Genomic DNA, 11,613 nt, shown 5'->3' with positions numbered 1-11,613 from the left:
AACATGAAAAACTTTCGTAGGACGTATTTTCTTGTAAAGTTCATATTTACTGAGATATCGCACTTTGACGCACTAATGAGCAACCCTGTATAAAGGCTCTTAAATAATTATATAGAGACTTAATATTGTAACGGAAATGGCCTGGGGTACTCACGTTTTGGAATGGGGGGATCGACATTGATGGTATTTCAGTAAATGGGAGCCCCATTTGCGCCCCATTTACTATCAAATATGAGACTGAAAAGCGGGAAATTTCGCACCTGGGCTGGAGATTTCGAGAACCGTCCGGGTTATCTGTAAGAAACTATATAAGCGACGACGACAACCAGACGGGACGGAGTGAAGTGACAGCAGCGACTGAGTGCGGAAGATGTTACGCCCCACGAGTCGGAAGACCGAGTTTTCCGTTTGTTATTGTTATTGTTTGTAAAGTTGGAAGATGAAGAAAGAATTTGATACCTGGCCATCCACGGTACAATATCAAGGATTAAGATAGGCTAACAGACGTAATTAAGGACGACGGGACGTCTGTAACTCACAGACGCATTCATAGTAAATAAAGGGCTAAGTCAGGGATGCTGCATCTCTCCTACACTCTTTAAAGTATACGTAGTGGTGGCACTAAGAAATTGGAAGAGGAAGATCAATGATATGGAGGTAGAGATAGATGGCAGGTGCTTGATAACTCTTCAGTTTGCAGATGATCGGGTCATAGTGGCCTGTGACAGAGAGGACATGCAATACATAGTTAGAAAACGGATGGACGAGTACCAAGAAAGGGTGCCTGACAGTCAATATAAATAAAACAAAATATCTATGTATAGGCACCCAGGACGGAAATTGGGAAGCGGACAATGGTCAGGAATTTCTCCCACCCAGGTCGGAAAGGGTCACACACAGACAAAAGAAGAATCAGCAGAGATCTCACCGAAGAGGCAGAATAAAGAACGACCGTATAAAACAACAAATGGGAATAGAAGGTACGATAGTTCAAGGCATGGAAAAAAGACAACTTACCTGGTACGGCCACGTAGAACGAATGCCAACTAACAGGTGGCCAAGAAAAATACTGCATTGGCAACAAACAGGTAGAAGAAGACGAGAAAGACCAAGACTGGAATGGCAGAAAACCTTGAAAGTCTTCAATTACGCGAAATTGTAATGTTTCAGATAGGCATCCACAAATCGCGGAACAATCAGGATTTAGTGCTTTGTAACTGAACGTTTCAAGGGTTTTAGACTCAAATTTCCTCTATAGAATGCCAGGCTGTTAAGTTCCTAGCGGTTAATTAGAAGTTGAACTTTTTTCTTCGAAAGGTTGAGTTTATTAGTTGAGAGAGTTAACWTTCACAAAACGCGCTAAAAACAGAATTTGGTGCGTTGTGATTAAACTTTTAAGAAATTTTAGATGCAAGTATTTTCTATAGGATACCTAACTTCCAAGTACCTACTGGCTCTAGATTGAAAGATGGAATTTTTTATTTGAAAACCTGCAGTTGCACGAAACCGTTCATTTTTAGACCAGCACTCATAAAGCACACAAAAATCAGGATTTCGTACGATGTGAATTAACTTTTGATAGCTTTGAGGCCGACGTTTTTTCTAAAGCATGCCAAGCTTTCAAGTTCCTGCTGGCTTTAGATTGAAGAGTGGAATTTTTTAATTGAGAGTTTGCAGTTGAGTGAAGGTGTTTATTTTGAGACCAGCATTTACAATGCGCGCCAAACTCAAAATTATGTGCGATTTGAATGCAATTTTGAGAGTTTTTAGATCGAACTGTCTTCTATAGAATGTCAACCTTTCAAGTTCTTACTAGCTCCAGATTCGAAGATGAAATTTTTTGAGAGTCTGCAGTCGCACGAGACCGTTCATTTTCAGGCCATCACTCACAAAATGCACAAAAATCAAGATTTGGTGCGTTGCGATTGAACTTTTGAGGGCTTTTAGGTTCACGTGTGTTCGATAGAATGTCAAACTTTCAAGTTCCGATCACCTCCAAATTGGAAGATGTCGGTTTTTATTTGAAGTCCTGGCAGTTGCGTGAAACCAGTTATTTTCAGATCGACATTCACAACGCGCAACCAATAAGCCTACTGTCCCACGTATACAAGCTATTCATGGCAGTTATTGCAAAGAGGCTCACCAACAAACTTGACAACTACCAACCCTGTGAACAGGCTGGCTTTCGTTCTGACTGTAGTACCAACGATCACCTAGAAGTGATAAAATCTCTAATTTAAAAGTGTGTTGAATACAACAAACCACTAGTGTTGATCTTTGTAGACTATGAAAAAGCGTTCGATACTATGGACCAACATGAGATGCTCCTAGCCCTAGCGGATTGCCGTATCGACCACCGCTACATAGCACTCATAAAGAACATCTATAACCCTAATAAATATACCCTTAGGTGATAATGAAGTACAACAAATAACATCATATAAATACTTGGGCCACAAAATCCGAATAGGCCGGGATAATCAGACCTCTGAATCTGAATCTTTAGGAGAATAGGTATGACATGGGCAGCATTTGGCAACCTCGGAGAATCATTCAAGTCTGAACTCCTTATATGTTTAAAGCGCAAACTTTTTAACCAATGTCTCCTGTCAGTGATGACGTATGGAGCCGAAACCCTACCACTAACTAAGAAATCGATTAATAAAATAAGAACAACACAAGTAGCAATGGAAAGATCGATGTTGGGGGTATCACTTAGAGATAGAATACATAACAGAGCTATACGGCGCAGAACAGGAGTTACGGATGCAGTAAAGAAAATATCTTCTTTAAAATGGGACTAGGCAGGTCACGTTGCGAGAACTAGAGACGATCGATGGACTAGAAAAATTATCGAATGGAGACCACGATGTGAGGCCTATCAAAGTAGAAGTCGACCCCCGACGAGATGGACGGACGACTTAAGGAGAATCCGAACCACCTGGATGCAGGTCGCGCAGAATAGGCATGACTGGCACAGTTTGCGGGAGGCCTATGTTCAACAGCGGACGCTATAGCGGCCTTAAATGATGATGATTCACAACGCGTGCAAAATCAGCATAACTTTTGAGGGAATTAAAATTCAATCAACCACAATCAATTTTATCAAATTAAGGAACTTATCAAGAATAACATTCTTCTTCTTCATCATCAGCTTAGATTTGTCCACTGCTGAACATAAGCCTCCCCTAGTTTCTTCCACCCACTCATATCTTGTGCGTCCTGTATCCAGTTGGTCCTGATGCGTTTTATGTCGTCAGACCATCTAGTTCGCGATCGTCCCATATTTCTGTTCGCGTCTTCTCTGGGTTATTCGCTTGGTCCACGTATTGTCTTGTATCCTGGCAATATGTCCTGCCCAGTTCCATTTCAGAGTTGCGATCTTCTTCACTGCATCTACCAGTCCTGTTCTTTTGCGGAGTTCAGTGTACGTAATGTGGTCGCTAAGTGTCAACCTAGCATTGATCTTTCCATTGCACGTTGAGTCACTCTGAGCTTCTGAGTTATACACACCAACATTTCTGGTCAAAGAATCTTTTGATGCAAACAGATCTTGTGGCAAGAAGGGTTTAACTGTGGAATTAAGAACAATGTCATAACACAGATGGCCACATTCCAATATCTCGACTGGTTGTTCAGAAACTCGCTTCATAAGAGCACAATGTGAAAATGAAAAACTGCACATCAAAGGCTTCCATGCCAATAAGGGTGATAAATTTTTTGTTTTCCGTCCCTTCAGACAAGTGAACGGTTTCGATTTTCAGTCGCGTAAATCAGAACATTCGGACGTTTGACGGGCAAAAATAACACATTGTTTGGCCCAGTGGAATACAAAACATTTTAAGCTGAGTCCGGCAAGGAATTTCTAATAAAAGGCGATCGTATGTTTGGCAATTTCGTCAACATTTCAGGATTTCTGGACGATCATTCGTTCCTCCTTCTCGGCTTATTTCAAATTTAGTTTGTATGCAACTAAAGTGGAAGGCGACTTTGCTGCTAAACTCAGACTAGAAGCGCTATTTCTATTCCATCTGACTACCCGGATAACGGCTTTCGTATTTTCTTTGCCCGAAAGGAAAAACATCCCGATGAAGTAAAATCTGTCCGATTACGGACTTTGACAAATTAGGCGAAGAAAAAAGAGGCGCCGTGCATCGAGCGCTTTTTGCCATGATAAATCGCATGGGCTTATTAGTGATGGGTGTCTAAAGTTGTGTATTTGCTCATCGATTATGTTTTTAGTGGCGCCCGCTCTAAAAGACTGAAGTTTGGAAGATTTCACCCTGACCGCAGGAAAAACCCCCTTAATGTGTAGCTGAATAGAAAGTGGCCACTTTCAGCTGAGAAAAAACACTCTTAATTATAATCGATAAACAAATCCTGCGGCAAGGCCGGAAACTGCAAGCCTTAAGTGTATTAACATTAATACAATGCAGTATTTGAAAGTAGTTGGGCGAACATGCCGCAGATAAGCAGGCTGAAGAGCATTATCGTGTAAGTTCTTCCTGCAACTCGAAATATAATTAGATGAGTTTCAAATTATAATTAAGTATCGTTGGCAGTTACGAGAGCTTTCCGCACTCATTAAAACTGGCACGAATGGCTTGATAATTGGGAAATTAATCTTAATAAACCCGCTCAAAGGGACCTATTTTATTGTTTTCGGGTTTGCTGCCATGCGTTCCACCCTTTAAAATTCTTCAAACTCGCCCTGCAAAGTATGTTGTCTATAAACTCTGATGCAACTGTTTGTTCAGTCTCTTATCAGGGATTATGCAAATCAAATTCGGCCCTTTTCAATTGGCGAACATGATGCGACCGGTTTTTTCCAGCGCCGCCATAAAATGCCCGAGAGAAATGGCTCGAAACGTTGTTAAACGCCGAGTCAGTTCATTTTAAATGACTAACCCGGTTCCATTCAGCTAATAGTCCCGACAGAGATGTATAACTTAATCTATCCATCCATGCAAATGGCCTTTCCATTTCCCGTCTATTTGTAAACTTAATCAACGGCGGCGAATGACAAAAAACAACGGTATTTTATCTTCGGGGCCTTTGCCTGATTTATAGGGTGCCCGATCGATGGCGTTGCGCCCTTTTTTCGTATTGGTTCAGCACTTGGCATATTGAAAAATGCCACACGAGACTTTTAATCGCATTTTTCATTGCTTGGGAAATGCTCCCTAATTGTTCATGAAGAACGCCAAAGAATGTAAGGGATCAAAATATACCTACTAAGTGGGCGGGATAAAGATTTCGCGGTACTAGAAGTAGAAGCGATTTCTTCTAAAATTATTTGCAAAGTTTAAAAACGTATTATCAAGGAACCAAAGGCTGGATTGGAATGGAAGTTACACGATGGGTGAGTCGAGGGCTCTTCTATAGGCTACGGGAACCGCCATTTCGATAGTTTTACTGTTCGTCAGCGATGAGTTTTGAGCGAACACGATGTAAAAATTAAAAATTACTTCTTTTAATCACAAACTTCAAAATTAGTTTGCATGGAAAACCAGGACCCAATTGCTCCCTGCTTTACCGTGCTGTAAGAATTATTTCAACAACTCATGGGGATCTTCAGGGGTGAACTCGAGAAGAACACACGACGTAAAAATGTAAACCCCTCAAATTAATCCCAAACTTTAAAAATGTATTAAAATTAAGACTATGGCCCGATTGGAACCCAGTTTGCACCACAATTCAACTGCAGTCGGCTTTATGGCGTGCTGTTACCATTTTTTCATTAACTGACGTGGACGAGCTTTAGAAAAACCCCCTCAAATTAATGCCAAGTTTAATCATCAACAAAAAAGTATATCCCGACTGGAACCCAATTCACTTCGCAATTCTATTGAAGTTGGCTTTATTACGTGCTGGAACCACTATTTTAATATCTGATTTTCAGGGGCGAGCCTGAACACGTGATGTAACTATGAAAAATGACTCAAATTAAAAAAAAACATTTCAAAGAAAACTATTGCCCGACTGCAACCCAATTCAAACGAAAGTTCAACTAAAGTCTGCGTTAAGACGTGCTAGAACCATTATTTCAATAGCTCATGTGATTCTTCAGGGGCGAAATTCATAAGAGCCCATAATTAAATAAAGAAAATCCGCTCAAATTAATGCCAAAGTTTCAAAATTCATTACAAAAAAATTATGACCCGCTGGAGCCCAATTAACACCATAATTTTCATTAGGTCTGCTTTATGGCGTGATAGAACCATTATTTTAATATCTGATGTAGTTCTTGAAGGCTGCTTTCAAGGCAAGCTTTCAAAAAACACATGCTTAAAAAATTAAAACGCGCTTTAAATAATTCCAAGTTAAAAAAAATTGTTACAAGGAAAACTGTGTCCCCACAGGAAGGGTTCCTGTTCCACACCACAATTAAACTCAAGTCTGCTTTAGGGCGTGCAGTAACCAGTGTTTCAATATCTAATGTGGTTCTTCAGAGAAGAGCTTTGAATTACGAAGTAGTAAGAGTGGGAAACCTTCCAAAATTACCCAAGTTTAGAAGTTAATTTTGCAGTAACCACTGGCTCAGTCGGAACCAAATTTCCATCAGAGTTAACTGATGCTTTCTCTTTCGAGTACTGAAACTTTAGTTACAATAACTCAAACAACAGGCCGTAATGTCAGAGTAAATCACGGCTCACAACAATAGTAAGATGTAGTACTTCCTACTAAAAAATTGACATTTTCCAATCAGATCAAGAGGCGAATTGAAACTTCTACTGAGTAAAAGCAATACCGAAATACTTCAAGGAGAAAAATCGGGCCAAAGGCTGATTTGCAATTAGCTCACAAACGGGACCTTTCAATCACGTGCAGTGCTTTCATTAAATAATTGAAATTCTCCAATTAAACCTAGTGGCCACTTGGAACTATTCCAATAGAAAAACTAGGCACTTAAGTACTTTTCCACGAATCTTCTTGCAGAAGTATTGAAGAATGCAAATGCTTCAATACTTCAAGGCTAATTTTTGAGAAGCTCCCGAACTTGACCAACAGTCACATTAGTCACATACAGCGTTCTTTTAACAAAATTGAAACTGTCCAACCAGATCAAGTAGCGACTCGGAACTACTCCACATTGAAAATCATGCATGAGAGTATTTCTCAAAGAAAACTCATGTAGATACACTCAGCAACTGATAGATAATCTAGCCGAAAAAAACTAAAAAACCGATAAAATTTCAAAGTTTAAAAATGTATTATGAAAGAAGCAGTCCATACATCGGCTCGAAATTTACACCAAGAGTACGCTAATGCTTCCTATATCGAGTACTGGAACCCATATTTTTATAGATTGAACGGCATTTTTAACAAGCCTTATAGGAGCTTGATGCTAAAAATGCCAAAAAAATCCTTATGGAGGAACCATGTTTCCGGTATCGATCGGATGTACACAATTTCCAGATCTGGAACAGCTCTTTGCCGAATACGCTTCAGATGACTGCTCATCCACAGTAACAACCATACATTAAAGTTGCTCTCGACAAAAACCCATTCAAATGCAACTACAACCTGAATTTTGAGAAGTTCCTAATCTTGACCAACACTGTCACATACAGCATTATTTTTAAAAAAATTTAAATTTTCCAACCAGATCAAGTAGTGACTCGGAAATACTCCACATTGAAAACCCTGCATTAGAGTATTTCTCAAGGAAGACTCATTTAAATACACCCAGCAACTGATAGATAATCTAGATAAAATAAAACTAAAAAACCGCCAAAATTCCAAGGTTTAAAAATTCATTATGAAAGAATCAGTTCACACATCGGCTCCAAATTGACACTAAGAGTACGCAAATGCTCCCTATATCGGGTACTGGAACCTATATTTTTATAGATTGAACGGTTTTGTTAACAAGCTTTAAAGGAGCTTGCAAAAATGCAAAATCGTCCAAAATATTCTTAAAGTATAAACATTCTTATGGAGGAACCATCAACAAAATTCAGACTACTAGTAAGCTTATGCCTTCTATATCTAGTGCTGGAACCCTTAGTTCCATCGCTTAAACAGTTTTCATATGAGCTTAATTTAAAAGTACAAAACCGCCCAAATTTTTCTCAAAGTTTAAAAATTGATACAAACCAATTAAACAATGGGCTTCAAATATATACTACCTGTGAACCGATGTTTCCGGTATTGATCGGTTGTACCCAAATTTCCAGATCTAAAACAGCTCCTTGCCGAAAAAGCTTCAGATGAGCTTGATGCAAAAATGCAAAAGCGCGCAAAACATTCCCAAAGTTTACAAATTCATTATAAAAGAACCAATAGCTCAATCAGCACTAAATTTACAGCGCAATTGGGCTGATGCTTCCTATATCAGCTACTGTAACAAACATTTGCACATCTTGCATGGTTCTTTACAGACAAGCTTTAGATGAGCTTGATGCAAAAATGCGAAACCGCCCAAAATATTCAGAAAGTTTAAAAATTTCGAAGTCAATAACATCGCCACTACATTCATACCTCGAGTGAGCTAATGTTTCCGGTATCGAGTGCTGGAACTGAAATTTTCATATCTAGAACAGTTCTTCAGCCACAAGCCCACTTAAGCTCATCCACAGTAAAAACCATACATTGAAGCTGCTCTAAACAAAAACCCATTCAAAAGCAACCAGAGCCTGATTTTTGAGGAACTCCCAAATTTTCTCCCGCAATTAAAAGGCTCGAACCAGACAAATGAAGACCCGGAAGAAGTTCTACCGCGTAACATCGGAAAATGATAATTATAAATCGCCCGCTTTTGAAATAACGCAGTTTACAGCCCATATGTTGTCAATGCAAACAAAACGGGTTTTATGACTATGATAAATAAACGGCCTAACCGCATACAATGCCTAATTAAAACGGACTCAAATTATGTGACGTTCCGCAAAATTAAGTCAGGAAGTGCCCTTATAACGTATGATGCCATTGCCGGAAAATACAGCTAATTGGCTCATCCGCATTTGAAAGTATCTGCGCAAATTTAGCCAAAAAAAAACAAAAAAACCCTAACATCACGGCAAACTGTTGGAAAACAGTAGACTTACATTTTTTTTCTTGGGGAAGAGGCAACGACAGCAGAAATCTAAAAGTGATCAATTCGGAATTAGGCCAAACAAGCCATTAGCTTAAGTTAAAAGTGTATCGGGGGGAATTTTCAAGAATTCCATTAGTTTTGCCAGGTAAGCCCTCAATCGTTACGCGAAGCTCGATCTGCTTTTGTTCGAAATGACAAAGAGGCCATCCACAGCAAACTGCTGAAACATACTGGAACACCGCAAGTAATAACTGCCAGCAGGCCATAAAAGACGTCGTAGGTGAATCGTTGTTTATGTGGGACGGTTTGGTAGGCTGGAGGGCGCGACCCTTCCGAAACTTCTGCTTTTATTTTCAACTTGGGACCGGGGCCTGGAAACTTTTTAAATTCGTCTATTGTCCCTGTAAAAGGAAAGTTCACGTGGCATATTAATGGCCGCTTATGATCGGATTTGCGGGCCCTTGCGTGAAGGTTCCCAGCTTTGCAACTAGTGTAACAGTGGCGCGTCCATTGTTTGCGTAAGAAAGCTTTTAATGTGGGGCTACGCCAACTCTCCCCACTAAACCCCATAAGCAATTCAAATGCGATACTTGTCGACAAATTGAAATTATTCGCGTGTTAATTAGTAGCTGGGGAGATTGACGCAATCATTGCCAATCGAATGTTTCAGTGGTAATTGTCTGCAAGAGGGGCTTGTCAACGCCTGATTTCAGCAGATTTTGCAATCAACCAGTTGATTGATAGTGGCGCAAAACTCCAATTTTCATCCAAAGCAACATTTAGCTAACGGCAAGAGAATGATTAGGTTTTTGTCGTTTTCCAACATCCAACAATTCCAGCCTGTCGTCGGCCAACAAATCGAAGTTTTTGCGAAACTCTGTCGGTTATTGGCGATTTCCTTGGCTTTTCTGGCTCCGACTAAAGTCGGACAAAACATGTTGAGAATTCCGCTTTCACGATGCATTTGAATGATGCTTCACAATCGCAAAGCCAGACTCTTTTCCTTCGGCGTGGGCCCTAATTCGATTGCCTGTGCCGTAAATCGCATTCGTCACAATTTGAATTTGCGCCAATGCAAAGCTGATTTTAATAATTGAAAATTGGGTCGCAGCTACGGCAAAGATTCGCGAATTTTATTCGAGAAAACTGGCTAACGATGGAAGGCAATTTATTCAGGAATATTTCCCGAAAAGGAAGTGTGTGTGTCATACGCCAAGAAAATATGCAAGCGGGCAAGTAAAATCATTCATCATTAAGCACAGTTTTTTCATTCAGTACTGGGAGTAGCACATTTCCAACATCGACGTGCCACATAAATCAATAAGGGCTTATTAAAAGCAAGCGTAAAATTAATGTGGACGATGAAATGTTTAATAAAAACCCCTTCAGACCCATAAATCATCACGGGACAATATGAGTCCAGATAGATGCCACTTTTCAACTGTTTGAACACTTGTGGCGCTAAGCCTCAGGGCTGTTTAATTAGAATATTTAAGCTTCCTCCTACCTTCAGGCTAAATTTTCCAGAAAAAATCCAATAAAGGAACCGCGGGTGCAAAATAAACACCAGCCACACAAACCAAGTGAGTTCCAATAGTCGAAGGAAACTTTGCGCGATTTCGTCCGGCGAAAGTGCGACAGCCGGCCAAATGAAGCCGTTGCGAGATTTTCCGTGAAACTACGGGATTTTCCGCGCGTTTCGTTCAAGTTTTCCCGGCCGATCGGCCCCGATTCCTGCCGGCATTCCTCGAGCCTGCTGATTGGAACCGGTATGAATATGGAAAGTAATTAAACTGGAATAATGGAGAGTTTGGTTTTTTCGAGGGTTCTTCACATTTGCCTGCATCCATCAACATAATTGTGTTGGTGATGCTGCCAATAGAATCGGCGGTTTTCCCTGAAAACTCTCTGAGTGCTCTGACTAAATAAACCCCATTCCCTCAATGCTATTAGCGAAAAGGTCCTTTTGTAGATTTTGCGATGGTTGAAATGGAAGTTGGTCTTGGAAAGCTACCATCTAACATCTGATGTGCGATAGAGGCAACTTGCAAAGGGAATAGAGGCCCTAATTTGCCGGAGGGACCGAAACCGGCCCGACGCCCGTCCTTTGTCAGGCCGATAACGTTGCGACGCTCTCGGCTCGACGCCACCAATCATTTGCGTCCGACCGAATTAGCCTATCTTTCGCATAAACAAGTCGGCCTGTATCAGGGCAACTCCAGCTACCGTCCAGCGATAATTGCGATGTCAAAACGGCTGTTTTGCTGTGCATTTGCTGCACCAAATATGGCAAGCAAATGCACGGCAGAAGACAATATGAACGATTTTTCTGTTGAAATTTGTCACTTTTTGAAGCTGGTTCTTCAGCTTCCAGTAAACTTTTTTGAAGTCGGATGGCTCTTTAAAAGCGCGCATTTTATCAATAGCTAAGCCACTAGTGTATGGGCCGACTTTAACATTGGGGATTTTTCTGGAAAATCATATTTACAGCAAGTAAATGATTTCAGTAGTTTCTTGGGCTGCTGGCGCTGTTGTTTCGCAACCGAGTTGTCTTGTGGCGTGCTGCAAATAAA

The sequence above is a fragment of the Dendroctonus ponderosae genome, unplaced genomic scaffold (genome assembly GCF_020466585.1).
Source record: "Dendroctonus ponderosae isolate FM_Combo_2020 unplaced genomic scaffold, Dpon_F_20191213v2 Dpon_F_20191213_1, whole genome shotgun sequence".
Taxonomy (NCBI): Eukaryota; Metazoa; Arthropoda; class Insecta; order Coleoptera; family Curculionidae; genus Dendroctonus; species Dendroctonus ponderosae.
This window is presented reverse-complemented; position numbering follows the sequence as displayed.